Source organism: Antechinus flavipes, chromosome 6 (genome assembly GCF_016432865.1).
Source record: "Antechinus flavipes isolate AdamAnt ecotype Samford, QLD, Australia chromosome 6, AdamAnt_v2, whole genome shotgun sequence".
NCBI lineage: Eukaryota > Metazoa > Chordata > Mammalia > Dasyuromorphia > Dasyuridae > Antechinus > Antechinus flavipes.
The window spans coordinates 210,912,891-210,929,787 of NC_067403.1; positions in this window are offsets into that span (position 1 = coordinate 210,912,891).

Consider the following 16,897-nt stretch of genomic DNA (forward strand, 5'->3'; position numbering starts at 1 on the left):
GGAAGAGAACAGCTAAAATTTATATGGCATCTTAAGGTCTGCAAAGCACTTTACATATATTATCTCATTTGATTCTTATAACAATCCTGTGCGATAGGTACTATTATTATCTCCATTTTACAGATGAGGAAACTGAGACTGAGAGAATTTAATTGATTTGCCCAGAGTTACACACAGCCAGTGTCTGAAGAAGATTAAAAATCAGATCTTCCTGACTGTGTCAGCAGAGGAACTAGAACCCAGGGCCCCTTTCTCTGGAGGCTCAAAGAGGTTGTCATTGTTCAGCGGTGTCTGACTCTTGATGACCCCATTTGGAGTTTTCTTGACAAAGTTACTGGAGTAGTTTACTATTTCTTTTTCCAATTTACCTTATAGATGAGGAAACTGAGGCAAACAGAATTAAGGAATTTGTCCAGAGCCATACAGCTAGTAAGGTTCTGAGACTGAATTTGAACTCAGGTCCTCCTGACTTCAGTTCTGATGCTTTATCCTCTAAGCCATCTATTTGTTTACACAGGTACTAAGGTCACACCGTTAGTAAGCAGGAGAACTCGGTTTTGAACCCATATTCTCTGACCCAGCCCCTTCTTCACACTAGGTTTTATTTATATGTAATTTTGTGTTCTGTCAAAACAATTTTGTGACTTGTTATAGATATCCTCCATTCTGATTTTCTTTCCAATGTGACAACAGAGATGAGGTTGGGAGAGGTTTGCTTATTTAATTTAATAGGTTTTTCCCAAATAACATCCAGAAAGTTTTCTTACTATTTGTATTACAATGGCATTCTTCTTATAGAAGAGAAAACTAAGTAGAGAATTTATTTATGGTCACAATACCAGTGGTTTGAACACAGGTCTTCTCTCTACTGCACCAGGGTATCTGAATGGATCAATTGAAACTACTGGTATTGTTTCTAGTGTGGCTAATATTCTTCTAGGTACAGTTAGTATTATTAATGATAACCTCAATAGGGGAGCTCCAGACACTGTTATATTGTTGTGAGCACAGTACCAGTGGTTTCATTTCTCCCTTTTAGCTTTTCCAAGTCAGAGCAGTAGGTATTTGTGACACCTGAGATTTAAATTTTGAGAATATAATAATGGTAAAGGGGAAATTAAAATGACCCAATATTGTTACAAGAGTTTTACTAGGGGCAGCTAGGTGATTCAGTGGATAGAGCACCAACCCTGAAGTTAGGAGGACCTGAGTTCAAATCTGGTCTCAGACACTTAACACTGCCTAGCTGTATGACCCTGGGCAAGTCACTTAACCCCAACTGCCTCAGGGAAAAAAAGAGAGAGAGAGATGCACTAAATGAGTGATCTAATGTATTTGTAAGGTCCAAAGACCATGTGGAACAATGATAAACACTAACATTATCCCATCACTTTCCCTTATCTTATCAGATCTTGCCTTATCTATCCTTAGAGTATGATTCATTCAATTTCTTTGAGCCTCTTTCCCTACCCCTTTTTTTCAGATCATCACCTTTGATCAAAATCATAACTGAGAGGAAGTTTGCATTAGTGATTAAAGTCCTGGGCTTAGAGATCAGGGGTGAGAGTGGGTTCTTAACCATTTTTGTGTCATAGACCCCTTGATTGTCCTGTGCACTCCTGAGAATAATATTTTAAAATGCACAAATTAAAGGATCTCAAAGGAAATCAATTGTTGAAATGCCATTATGCGTGTGTGTGTGTATTAAGTGACTTGCCCAGGGTCCCACAGCCAGAAAGTTAGATCAGATTTGAACTCAGATCCTCCTGATTCCAGGGCTGGTGCTCTACCCACTATACCAACTAGCTGCCCCTCTGTGGTGAGCTTTTTCTTCTCAAAAAGCAGCCAGGTGATAAAAGTTCTGATCTTTTATTATCCCAATATAGCCCGGTTAGCTTAGAGGCCTATCTCTCTGCTTGGTTCCAAGAGCTCTCTCCGAATGTCACCAAATCCAAAGGTCTGGTCCTTCAGCCTCTGCCTCTACTTTCTTCAGCCTCCAGCCAGCTCCAGTCTTCATGCCATTCCGGTGAAAATCCCCCAAAGTGCTCTGTGTCTGTTTCTTTTATACAAGAGGGAGGAATTGTGGGATACGAGAGAGAGGGATTATGGGTTTTCTCCCATAGTGCTCTCTGGCCCAAAGAACTTCAAGGGAGGTGTGAACTCATTGAACTCCAATGAGTAAAGGTGTGGACACAAGCCTTGTATTAATTAGTTCTACTTAGTACCTTGTTTCAGGTTCTGCCCAAAACATCTTCTTGTAAGATTAGATCAACTCTAATTCGTTAACAGTTAGTAAGGATTCCAACATCTCCCCCTTTCTTTTGTTTTAAAACATAGGGGGTTTCTGAGGGGGTACACATAAAGCCATCAATATGGGCCAGAACTTTGTAACAGATATATATGGTATACATAAATCCATCAATATGGGAGGCATTATACATAATTTACATAAGCACATAGCAATATAACACAGGCTAGTAGTAATGTAACAAATAACATGAATCATCCTGAAAATTTACACATGTCCATAAGTCCTAGAAACAGTCCAATAGGATTCCATTGTCCATTAGTTCATGTGCCAGGAATCTAATAATTCCTGTAAGCTCTGAAGTACTGCAAAAGGTCTCATCAACAATTTTTCATCTCAGGGAACCCAATGATTCTTGCTGGTTTTTCAAGAACTAAAACAGTTTCATCTTGTGTTAGGAAATCCAATGATTTCTGAAGATTTTAAAAGTCTTTTTAACAGTCTCCTTGTCAGCCATTTGATTCTTTCTCCATCTGTGGAAATATAAGCAGATCCTCTTCCCCAAGCAGTTAATCTAATTCCCTTCTATTTACCAAATTTGGGATTTCTCCTCATCATCTGGTAATTACATTGGAGCTGTTTGCACTGCATATTGCCTTGTTGTCTTAAAAGACCTGTATTCTTCCCAACTGTAATCCTGATTGCTTTTCTGTTGGTTGATGACATCAGAATCCTGAATTTCTAAAGTCTCTCTGGGTGTAACTTCAGCTGCTATCATGCCCCACCTGTCCTTTGATTGATACTTTGGAGCTGGGCCTTGCCTCTCATTCTTCTGGGTCAATATACATTTAGAAGCCCAGTGAAAGCCTTGGTTACATTTTGGACATGGGGTTTTGGGTTTTCTCTCACCCTGTCTTCTCACTTTATCTCCATTTCTACATTGGGCTCTTAGATGCCCAATTTTTCCGCAATGAAAACATCGACGAGTTTCTCTAGAATTCCTCTGCCAAGAAGGACCTTGTCTTTCCATGTTCATCATAGTCTGGGCATAATAAGCATTTGGGCCCACTGTGGCACAGCATCTTATGATTTCCTCTAAAGGAGAATCTTTGTCTAGCCCCCATATAATTCTTTTGCAAACCTCATTGGCATTTTCCTTAGCCAAATGTTTAGTCATTATTTCTGTTGCTGCATTGTCTCCAATGGTTCTTATTACAGCTGTTTGTAAACATCCCACAAAATCTGCAAAAGTTTCATTGGGACCTTGCTCTATTTTTGTGAAAGCATTATTTCCATCTTTCTGTCCAGGGAGAGAATTCCAAGCTTTTATTGCAGCCTTAGAAATTTGCTCATATACTGTTATGGGATAATAAATCTGTTCTGAATTCTCTGCATACTGACCTTCTCCAGTTAGTTGGTCAAAAGTGATTTGTACAATAGCTCCTGTTTGCCTATTGCGTTGGGCTTGAATCCTACATAATTCATGAAACTCCGAAAGCCACAATAAATTTTGTCCCGGTTCTAGACAAGTTTTCGTTATGGATTTCCAGTCATTCGGGGTTAGGATTTCATTAGACAAATTATCCAGTAACATCTTCACATAAGATGATGTAGCCCCATAAAGAGTGCAACTCTTTTTCAAATCTTTAATTTTTTCCAAATTAAAAGGAGTGTATTTTCTCTCTTTTTGACATGAGGAGTTGAGCTCTTCAATCACAGGATATGCATTTATAAAATCAGATATATCTTCTCCTTCATTTTTTGCCTTAATTAATGCTTTTTCTAATCTTGTTAAATTCTGCTTTACAGGAGAAGCTGACTGTGTTTCTGTCTCTCTCCCTCCCCCTTGTTCCACCCATGAAGGGTTAATTGTGGGGGGAGGGTCATGAGATGTGGAATCACCTAATTCCTCCTGCTGTGAAGTATCATACTCAGAATTGTAATTAACTCCATTCTCATCTGATTCGTCCTCCTTTTCACCTAGTAAAGTTGGCAATTTTTCCTCCTGTACTTTCCTTTTCATCATTCTATCACTTAAATAACTTCTTATAGCCAATTGTATTACATTATATGTATTAATTATTGAGTTAGGCCCATTTTTATCATAGAATTGACAAAGATCCTCTCCAACCAATTTCCATTCATTTAGATCTAATTCCTTATCAAGAGAGAAACAAGGACATATGTCCTTTACAGTTTGTAAAAATTCAGTGATTTGCTGTAAACTTATAATTAAACCTTGGCTTTCCATAATTTTGACAATGCTCTCTAAACATTTTCCTTGAACAGAAACAGGCTCTTTTCTAAATATCTGTCCCATCTTAGCTGAAATTCTACTTTAACTCTTTTAACAAAATTTCTTTGTTGTACTCACTCTAATTTCTGGGTTGAAGAGTCTTTTCCACTGGATCAGGATCAGAGGCTTTTCCACTTGAATCAGGATCGTAGCTTTTCCACTGAAATCCACTGAGGGGTCTGTTTGCCCCACGTTCAGGGCGCCAAACTGTTGTGATCCTTTTCTTCTCAAAAAGCAGCCAGGTGATAAAAGTTCTGATCTTTTATTATCCCAATATAGCCCGGTTAGCTTAGAGGCCTATCTCTCTGCTTGGTTCCAAGAGCTCTCTCCGAATGTCACCAAATCCAAAGGTCTGGTCCTTCAGCCTCTGCCTCTACTTTCTTCAGCCTCCAGCCAGCTCCAGTCTTCATGCCATTCCGGTGAAAATCCCCCAAAGTGCTCTGTGTCTGTTTCTTTTATACAAGAGGGAGGAATTGTGGGATACGAGAGAGAGGGATTATGGGTTTTCTCCCATAGTGCTCTCTGGCCCAAAGAACTTCAAGGGAGGTGTGAACTCATTGAACTCCAATGAGTAAAGGTGTGGACACAAGCCTTGTATTAATTAGTTCTACTTAGTACCTTGTTTCAGGTTCTGCCCAAAACATCTTCTTGTAAGATTAGATCAACTCTAATTCGTTAACAGTTAGTAAGGATTCCAACACCCCTCAAAATACATTTTTAAAAAATCCATAGACCTCAAATTAAGAAACTCTAGCTTAGAGTCAATAACCAAATTCAAATTCTGCTTCTGATATATTTGAGCTGTGTGACTGGGCAAATCACTTCAGCCTATATCTCCATCTTTAAAATTGGGTTTAATAGCACCTCCACCTTACCCCACAGGATTGTGCTGAGGCTCAAGTGACATAATATGCAAAACAGGAAGCATCTTGATAATGTTAAACAGCTAGGTAAGTGTCAGCTATTATTCTAATTCAAAACATACAATTCAGTTAGGTCCATAAAACCCAGTAAATTCTAAAGCATTAAGGAGGTGTAGCAAAAACTGTTCTTTTCATTCCCATTTAAGGGCCAACCCTCAGAGGCTATAAAAGCCCCATTTCCTGTTGGCTTAGGAACTCTATGTCTTTTCTGAGGCTTTTCTTTCCTACAGATCTGTGGGGAGGAGGTGGGGCACTATGGTTTCTACAAAATAATCCAGATAGATGGCCAGTCCTTGGCAATGCCTTTAGCTCTCCTTAGCAACATTGATCTGCTAAGATGGCTCATTTCTCAGGTCATAGACTTAAGCACCAGAATTAACTAAAGTTATGAGCCGACACATTTCTAACAAGGAAAAATAGCATTCGCAGCTGGAGCGATCATACATAAAACCCAAGTTTATTCCCTGAATCATTTATCTTCAGTGCATTTTTTTAATGATACGGAGAGAGGTTGTTTAGGATCATGGAAACAGTGGACTTTGAAAGAGTGATTTTAGTTCAAAATTTGCCTTTAACACCAGTAAGTCCTATGTTGGAGACCTGACTCTAATGTCCGCTCCTTAGCTGAAATTCAATATGGGGACAAAATAAGGCACTACAGTCAACGGACATTTAACAACAGAGGTTTACTTTGCTCTAAAACAATGACTATGGTACAAGAATACAAGTGGTGGTTAACTTTTGGGGACAAGGTCCTCCTTATCTCCATTTGGAATACATCTGGTCAGTAAGTTGATAGGATATGGTAATTCAAGTCCTCAGAATTGTGGAACGGAGGCAGTTAATAATTTTTACTAACTGTCTTGATTTGCTCCCAGAAGAGGCTAGATTGACCTGGGAATCAGCCAGCCAAGTACCAAGCAAACCGAGCTTTCCTTAAGCTGGACATAGCATGAGGAACAGCCCAGCCCAGATTCCTGAGAAGTAGCCCAGCCCAGTTAACAAACCTGATAAATCCACCATCTTCCAAGGAATAGCCCAACCCAGGGGAACTATGGCCAAACCTGATAAGACCCCATAGATTATCCCTTGCCCCCTGACTGGTGGATTTTGTTTTTACAGCCGCTGCTGCCTGGGAGACACTGGCACAGGACTGCCCAGCCCTGAGCAAAATAGAATTGAATTCGTTCAGAAGAAATGCAAGATGCACAAACTTAGAGAAACTACCTCAAATGTTCATAGTGACTAGTTGTGTATGACTTGTTGCTGAGAATTCTGAGCTCTCTCTGGCGGGAGCATCATGGAGAATGAGCTTGTATGGATCATTAGGGCACTTGAATATGGGAGAAGGAGCCTGGCACCTGAGTTCAATTTCCAGCTGAGTGCCTTAGGCAAAATTCTTCCTTCTCTGGGCCTCAGTTTCTTCAGGCATAAGAATAATAGCTTTGGAGTAGAAGTTCCATCTGATCAGTCACAGTTGGACATACTGGAACTCAACTCTAACATAGCAATGCCATTTTGATTCTCTTTGAGATTGTAAGGCAACCTAACCTAACCAAGCAAGTAGAACTAAGAAAAATTTATCCAATGGTCACCATAACATGAAGGAAAAGAACACTGAATTGTATCAGAACTCAGTTCAATGTAATGACTATTTGTCATGCGATGGCTGTTTCATGCACGTCTCTCTCCTTTCTTCAGAGAATGCAAATTTCAATCTGTCAACCCATAGTGAATACATTAAAAGACTATGACTTAATTCCTCAGTTATTCTACACATAGCAATACACTGCATTCTCACATCTGTCAGTGGTGTCTTTTGAATGGACACAGGAAATTCCCTTAACGAATCACACTTGGAAAAGCTAGATTTTTTTGGTATTAGTGCATCTTTATATATTTATATATATAGTGTGTATATATATGTCACATATATATTTATACATAATTTATACAATATCTTCCCCAATTCCATGTAAAAACAAGGTTTAACGTGTTTTAAAATTTAATTTCCAAATTCTCTCCCTCTGTCCTCTCATTGATAAGGGGAAAAGAAGCTAGATTTTTTTTTTTAATTTAAAAATTGAGTAGCTACCCTTGCTCTGGAGGGAACCTAGTTAATCCTATAGGTCAAGAGAGTTGGGTTCTAATCATGATTTCTAATTAAATTCGGTAATTCCTTGTGTTAGGTACAAAGGGGCACAAAGACAAAAACAAAAACAAAAAATCCCAACCCCAAGAATACTGTAGTCATACATGTACAGTGATAAATAAATATAGAGCATTTACAAAATACCCAAAGTAAATTCAAGAAGGAGAAAATAATTGGGTGAAATTAGTAAAGGTTTCATATAGAAGAAGGTATCCAAGTTGTGCCTTAAAAGAATCTAGGGATTCTAATAAGCAGAAGTAAGGAAGAAATGCATCTGAGACAAGGCCAAGGAAGTGGTAGATGCAATACCATTAATGAATAAAATTTAGCAGGTCAATTTGTAAATAATCATGTAATAACATTTTAATAATAATTGACATTTATATAGTGCCTTAAAAGATTTGAAAATATTTTACATATATCACCTACATGGATCTTCCTTTGTAATGAAGTACAGCTAAGGAAAACCATCCATTAAGTTTGCTAAGTCTAACGATCTAAGACTCATTTTTTATCTCCAGTGCACCATCTTTACAATTAGAGGGTTAAGGTTAACATTCGCTAACATTTCAGTGCAGTCACAGTTAGTCACTGCACTGACCAGCATTCTGATGTCTTTCAAAGTTGTTTTCCTTTACATTATTGTATTCTTTTACATAATTTGCAATTTGTATACATTGTTTACTAGGACTGCCTACTTTGTTCTATATCAGTTCATACAAGTTTCCCAAAGTTCTTCATGTTTTACCTATTTTGCTATGCAATAATATTCCTTTTTAATCATATATGAAAATGGGTCTGGCCATCCCCTAAATGATGGCCAACCCCCCATCAGTTTCAATTCTTTGCTACTATAAAAAATATCTCCCTAAATATGTAATAGGCAAACCAACATGCTGGAATTTGCCCTACAGAGCAAAGGAAACCTATCTAGTTTCAATCTACCATGAAGAATTTAGAGAATCCACTTCTGTCCACATCTGAATCCTGGACCTTGTAATATATAATGATGAAAAATCCCCTAATTGGCTGCCGAGCCAGAAGAATTAATGACTCAGAGGCTGTTGAACTGGAACTTGGCAAATAAATAAAAGGGGCATGATTTTTCCTGTTCAGCTATGAGTGAATCAAGACTACTTTGAGTTGTCTCTCCAGAGACAATGGTGGGGGGCGGGGAAGGCAATATCTTGTCTTCTGCTTGGCCACAGCAGCCATGAGCCATCTTAGCCAAACTAGTATTCCAGGATGAAAATGTTCAGAAATCAACCTTATGAGTTTCTAAAGGTCTGGAGGTCTGTCCCTGCAGAGGCTTTAATGGTATTACTGGCATTGTATTAGTAAATCTCAGAAGAATCATAAGGAGCAAAGAAAATACTGGAGACAAATGGCTTCATGATGTTTCTTGATGGAGAAGTATACTAGTGGGGTGGACCCTGGATGTGGAAAGCAGGCAGGTCTTTGTCTGAGCTCTTCCTGGCTTCCCTCAGATCAATACCAGATCAAGCTTTTAAATGGTTTTGGGGTGACAGAACCCACAAATATTTGGAGTGTAACAAATTTCCAGCAGAAGATATTTTGGAAGAATCTCAGGAAAGGTCTGTCCCAATGGTGGAGGGCAACTGCAGCCCAGTGCAGGTACAGCGTAATTCAGGGAGACCTTGTTCAGCCATTCCCCAATTGATGGGCATCTACTCAATTTCCAATTCTTTGCTATCACAAAAAGAGCTGCTACAAACATTTTTGCACATGTGGGACCTTTAAGGAAAAAAAAAAAACTTATACCAAATAATGCTTAATTAAGCAAAATAGAGACCCAAATTGGCCACATTCAAAAAATTCTCTGTTATTCTATTCCCTAAGTCCCTCACTTCTCTCTCAGAAGATGATTAATATGTTTCATTGTTGGTATTCTGGAACCATGGCTGGTCATTATATTACTCAGAGTTCTTAAGACATAGAAAATTTATTGTTTTTACCATGTTGCTGTTATTATATAAATTGTTCTACTGGTTTTGCTCACATCTGCATCAGTTCATAGAAATCTTTCCAGATGTCTCTGAACATGTTTCTTTTATCATTTCTTACAGCACAATAGTATTCTATTACATTCATATACCACAACAAACATTTATTAGGAGCCTACTGTGTGTCAGGAACTAAGTTAGGTTGGGGGGATATGAAGGTAAAAGTGAAGCTCCTCATTCCAAAGGATCTTCCATTGTATAAGGGAAAGAATATGTACTATATATACTTATATGGTACATATTATTTATATATAATAAGTGTATGTGTATACACTTATTATATACTACATATTATATATAAGTATATATATATACTTATATGATACATGTTATTTCTCCCATATATATATGGTAAACATTTGCACCAGAGAAATACAAAGTAATTGAGAAAGAAGGCATTAGCAATTGAGGGCATGATTAAAAAGCTTCATATAGGAGATGGTTGCTTGAATATTAGGGTAGCAAGGAAGTCTAAGGAGCAGAAGTGAAGAAAGAGTATGTTCCAGGCTTGGAGGACATCCCAGACAAAGTCATAGTGATGAGAGATAGCATGTTACACGTATGGAAGAGCAATGTTTCAATTTGATAGAATAACAGGTATGTGCAGGGAAATAATGTGTAATAAACCAGGGAAGGTAGTAGGCTGTAGCCAGGTTGTGAAATGAAAACCAAAAAAGCTTAGTAAGCTGATTTGTAAAGAGTGTTTTATAGTTGTATTCCTAGAAGTTTTGAGTTTCCTCAGTAATTTATCTACCAGATAAATGCATAAATATATAGATATTGTAGTTATTTTAAATAGAATATATTTCCTCCCTTTTCTTGTTGGGTTTTGTTTGCTGAATCTTTGGTGTTCTCTAAATAAATGCCCATCTCATCTTCAAATGAAGATCATTTTGCCCAAGTTTATTCCATTAATTTATTTTGTCTTACTGCTACAAGACTTTTACTTACTGCTATTGCTGCAAGTAGCATTTTTAGAACTCTATTAAATATTTGTAGCAACAAAGACTGCCCTGTTTTATTCCTGATTGGAAAAACTACCCATGTTTCACCATTATAAATAGTGTTAGTTTTAGTTTATAGTTTGCAGATAACCATTTGCCACATTAAATAAATATCCATTTATGCCTTACTTTCTGTCTATGTGTGTATGTGTTTAACATAAATTAGCGCTATGTTTTGTCAGTGGTTCTTTCTTCATTTATTCCAGGAGTTAACATACTATGGCCAACAGGCCTGAAATTCAATGCCTGATATCTTTTTTTTTTTTTAATAGCTTTTTATTTACAAGTTATATGTATGGGTAATTTTACAGCATTGACAATCGCCAAACCTTTTGTTCCAATTTTTCCCCTTCTTCCCCCCACCCCCTCCCCTAGATGGCAGGATGACCAGTAGATGTTAAATATATTAAAGTATAAATTAGATACACAATAAGTATATATGACCAAACAGTTATTTTGCTGTACAAAAAGAATTGGCTCTGAAATAGTGTACAATTAGCCTGTGAAGGAAATCCAAAATGCAGGGAGGTGAAAATATAGGGATTGGGAATTCAATGTAATGGTTCTTAGTCATCTCCCAGAGTTCTTTCCCTGGGTGTAGCTGGTTCAGTTCATTACTGCTCCATTGGAACTGATTTGGTTTATCTCATTGCTGAAGATGGCCACGTCCATCAGAATTGATCATCATATAGTATTGTTGTTGAAGTAAGTAATGATCTCCTGGCCCTGCTCCTTTCACTCAGCATCAGTTCGTGTAAGTCTCTCCAATGCCTGATATCTTATAAAAAGTTTTCTTTGCCACAGCCCTGATATGTAGATACCACAAGGGATATCATCCCCATTTTATTTACAAGATATTGAAGGTTTAAAGACATTCAATGAATTGTCCATTGACACACACAGTCAGCAAATGCCAGAATCAGAGTCTGAACCTCCCAAACATCCATTCCAATAGTCTTTCTACCACATATATAAAACTGCTTCAATTTCATTCATATCAGTTCTATTCCTGTAAACGTGGAATGTTTTATAATAGACAATGTCTGTTTCTGGGCAAGAGCAATCTTCCTATGAATTTCATAGTCCTTCTGTTCTCAAGAAGCAGATATACAGCGTGTTTTATGTATAATCCAGCCATCCACCCATCTATCCATCTGTTTATCCATCCATCCATCTAGTAGATGACAAAACCTAAGCTGAAACCCTCTGAGCTTTGTGATAAACCTACCTATTTTTGTCCTTACCCCTGTTTATGCTTTATAATATGGATTAAAGATATAATTCCTTCCTCAGGGATTGGAGCACCAGATGACAAGTACTTTAGGAATAGCTATTTCCATGAAATTATTCATTTAGCACAATTTATCCATCTTTCTATGTGCTTGGATTCCAACTTCCTCCTCTATACTGTCCCTTTCCCAAAATAGTTTATCTTCTTTGCTTCTTTTCTCTTTTTCATAACTTTTTGTTTTGGCTTTTGTTTTTTTAGATCTTGCTATATAGTCTAGTTTCAATGCTCCTATCTTTAAAAAAAATTTTTTTTTATTAAGGCTTTTATTTTCAAAACATATATATGGATAATTTTTCAACACTAACCCTTGCAAAACCTTGTATTTCAAATTTCTCCCTCTTCCCCCCATCCCCTCCTATAGATGGCAAGTAATCCAATATATGTTAAACATGTTTAAAAATATATATGTTAAATCCAATATATGTGTACATATTTATACAATTATCATGCTACACAAGAAAAATCAGAGAAAAAAGAGAAAAAAAGAGAAATAAAATAAAATACAAGCAAACAACAACAAAAAGAGTGAGAATGCTATGTGTGATCCACATTCAGTTTCCACCATTTTCTCTCTGGGTTCAGATGGCTCTCTCTATCACAAGGTCATCGGAACTGGCCTGATCAGAATTGATCTTTGTATAATCTTGTTGTCATATACAGTTCCTATTACAGAAAAAAACTAAGCAGCAACCACTTATCCATTGTCAAAAAGGTAATTTCTCCTGGGTCCCTGAGGGAGAAACTAATAATTAGTGTGTGGAATCTAGCAGATTTGAACACAGAAAACCTGGATTCTGAATCTAGTATTTCCTATACACTATAAGAGTGTGAACTCAGGCAAATTGACCTCATTTCCTCAAGTATTCTTCCAAGACACTATCCAGCTTTAAATATATGAAAACTATGAAGCTCTAAAAACACTGTATTAAGAGGTAATTGGATTAGAGCTCTACTTTTCTATCTCTATGTAATCTAGCTGTGTGACCCTGCCAGAGTCACTTAACCCAATTTGCCTAATTTATAAAATGAGCTGGAGAAGGGAATGGCAAATCCTTACCAAGAAAACTTCAAACAGGACCAGACATTCTTGAAAAATCACTGTATAACAATCTCTGTGACTGAAAAAACAACAAAATCTATATTTGACCTATGGTTCTGCCTCTTTTTCTTTGTGTACTTTTGGACAAATTAATTTCATCCTCTAATTTTAGCTCCCACTTTCCTTATCTGTCAACAACAGGGATAAGCAATGGTCTCTTCCTCCAGAGGCCCTGCCTGATTTCAAATCACAAAGGAAGGAAATTCAGCTATAGGATGGAGAATGGAAGAGGTAGGTCCAGGATAACCCAGGGCTCAGCTACCCATGTCCGCTCTAGGCTCTGGGCAAGCGTTCACCTGCTACCTGGAACATTGCCAAATGGATCTTGCCCTACTCTGGGATGTTACTGGATCAGGGAATGTTTCATGGTTTGTAAAACAGGTCTCTGCCTGGGCAGGTGGACTCAGCATCACAGGCTTACCAGATGTCACCTCAGAGGTCACCTGTTCCAACCCTTTCATGACACAAAGAAAGAAACTGAGACCCGGTGTCACTCCACTAGTGAGCTTCGGAGCTGAGACTCTAACTGAGGTCTGATTCCTAGTCAAGGGCTCGGGGTGGAGAAGCCAAAAAGAACATCAAGTGTAATTCCTTCCATTCTTCCCATTTTGCACATGAGAAAATTGAGGCTCAAAGCACATCAGTAGTAGCTGAGGCTAGTGGTAGAGCTGGTATTCAAACATAAGTCATAGAATTCGGACTTTAGAAAACTTCCTGTTTTGATAAGATTGAGGAAAGCAAATGTTGGGGTTTGTCACTGAATGATGAGATTGATGTAGGCCCATCCAATGTTAGGGTTTGTCCATGTGATGAATTCACAATGGCCTTTCTGTTTGCCAAAAAGTATTTTTATTTATAAGAAGAAGTTACAGACAAAATGAAGAGGTAAAATAGACACTAGGAGTGGTAAATATGAAATAGACTGGGGAGAGCATATAATTAGCAAGGAAAGAGGTTGGGTTTTGTTTTTTTTTTTTTAAACAATTTACAATGTTATATATAGGACTGCTTGCCATCTTGGGGAGGGGTGGAGGGAGGGAGGGGAAAAATCGGAACAGAAGCGAGTGCAAGGGATAATGTTGAAAAAAATTTCCCTGGCATGGATTCTGTCAATATAAAGTTATTATAAAATAAAATAAAAAATTAAAAAAAAAAAACAATTTACAATGTTAAAGACAAGTTCCCTGGTGGAACTCACAATTAATCAGGACAAAGGGACTATGCCATTAACTGGCAGATTAAATCCATAGAGTTTTGCACCTTAAAAAAAAGTTAGCTAAAGCAGGAGAAAGATACCATGAGGCATGAGGGAGGGGTGAAGAGAAAGGCACCATGAGGCAGAATGCTGTGGAGGGCAACCTAAAAGAGATTCTGCAAAGATGGCATAGGCCACGGGCAGATTTATAGGGGAAATTTAACCTCGGGGGTTTGATATAACTTGACTTTCTGAGTGGATACAGTAAGATGAGGTTACCCAAGACCTCCACAGGGTTGGGACTATAATGCTGAGCTGATCCCCTTCAGTGCTCTTCTCTCCTTGTCTCAGGGAGTATTATAATCCTATCACTAGTTCAGACTTTCTCTGCCAATCCCACCTAGTGACCCAGTACTTAATCGTTTTGATCTCATTTTACAGATGAGGAAACTGATTTGACCAGGATCACCCAGCTAGGTGGCTTCGTGGTGCATAGTGTGCTGGGCCTGGAGTCATCTTCATGAGTTCAAATCTGGCTTCAGATATTAACTAGACCTTGGGCAAGTCATTTAATCCTTTTTGTCTCAGTTTCCTTATCTGTAAAATGAACTAGAAAAAGAAATGGCAAATCATTCCAGTCTCTTTACCCAGAAAAACCCAAACAGGGTCATGAAGACAATGCTTTTGTCTATCTATCTATCATTTATCTATCTATCTGTCTGTCTGTCTATCTAGCTATCTATCTATCTATTGAGGACAATGCTTTTGACTGGGTTTATTAATTAGGTTTCTTAGATACTAATTGGTCATAAGTTTGGAGGAAGCTCCTCAGTGGATTATAAGAAGAATTGCAAAGAGATTCTTAAATATTTTTTTTTCACATTGATTTTGGACTCAGTCTTGGACTCTATGAAAAGGGAGAAACTTTAGATCACAGGTGATACATTAAGGTCCCCAAAGGAAAATATAAAGATCACGACCAGTCAGCAATCAATTGACAATCCGAGGCAATCCCAATAGACTTTGGATAGAAAATGCCATCTGCATCCAGAAAAAGAATTCTGAAGAATGAATATAAATCAACACATGTTACGTTCACTTCTTTTTTCTGTTTTTTTTTTTTTTTAATTTTTCCCATGGTTTTTCCCCTTTTGTTCTGATTTTTCTCTCCCAACATAAAGCAATGTGCATTAAAAATAAATAAAAGAAATCAATTGACAACTAAATTCATGAATTGGTATCCACTAATCTTGTATGTAATATATCCAAAGCTTATTACATACATTCTTCCACTGCTGTTGTGCTTTAAATAGTCAAATGTTCCATTTGGCCAATGGGGAAATTCCATTCAGTAATCCTCTAATCCTATTTGAATGAAGAGTGCACATGATAATACAGATGAAGAACTAAGTTGAGAACCTAGAACTCATAGTCTTTTTACTTAGGAGCCTCAGTAGACCCCTTCCCTGGGCTCTGCTTCCTCCCAAATAACCATGTTCTCCCCCCACTCTCACCTCTTACCCTTATCTCACTGCCAGCTCCTCTTCAGACCTAAGTCCCAGGTACTTGGTACTTTATTTCTTAGAATCTGGAGTCAGCATTCAGCATTCTCCCCTGCCTCCCTTTTCCTTACAAGAAGAGGGGAAGAAAGGGTGACCTGTATTCCCTTCCTGGTTTCAGTGCCTGTTTTACCTGGGTATTTTGCTTCTGAAGCATAGAGTTTAAAAATAGGATTGGTAGGTTGCCCAAAAGTACACGAATGCCAATGCGGGTAGCAAAGGGGAAGCTAATTGTACCAGACTCACACACCCAGACAGCCATATTTAGGCACACTGAGCTGAACCCTTGCCTCAGGCTGTCAGAATTGAGAAGATTCCTAAATTTTATTTAACCCAGGATCCTTCACCTTTTTTGTTTCATGAACCCCTTCAGCAGTTGGGGAAATCTATGGATAGCATCTTAAAATAATATTTTAAGGTACTTGTAAAAAATGCTAAATTTCGGAGTTTAGTAAAAATAAAGACATTTTTTCCCCATCCAAGTGCACAAACTCCTTGAAATCTATCCATGAAGAACCTGTGACCAGGTAAAGAATCTCTGATTTAATCTACCCCTTTCATGTTAGGAAATTGAATCCCAAATATGGGAAGGGACCTGTCTAAGTAGCAGTCAATTAATGGCAGAATCAGGAACCCAGGCCTCGTATGCTCTGCTCCAGCAGGAATCTCTAGAGTCAGGGAAGGGAACTGGTGATTAAATGAGGTGCTGCCCAGAGAGACTGGCCATGTGAGATCTCTTGGTCTGAGTTTGGACCCAAGACGTTCTCTGCTGGTTTGGATAGGATGATTTGAGGAGTAATAGTGAGAGTGTCCCAGAACCAGTTTCAAGCCCTATTTCATTTCTTAACCCAGACTCTTTATTTTCATTTTTGGCTTCTGATTTTTTCAATACCATATACTGATAATATTAGAAAATATTTACACACATTATCTCATTTGATCCCAGCTGGCATAGAATTGGGGGGGGTGGGGGGGTGGAGTTTAAAGTACTTTAGGGCTCATTTTACAGGTAAAGAAATTGAGATAGGAAGTCACTTCCTGAAGCCCCCATAGCTGCTTAGTGGCAGGGTGAACCCTTAGCTTTTATTTTGGAATATAGATACTCT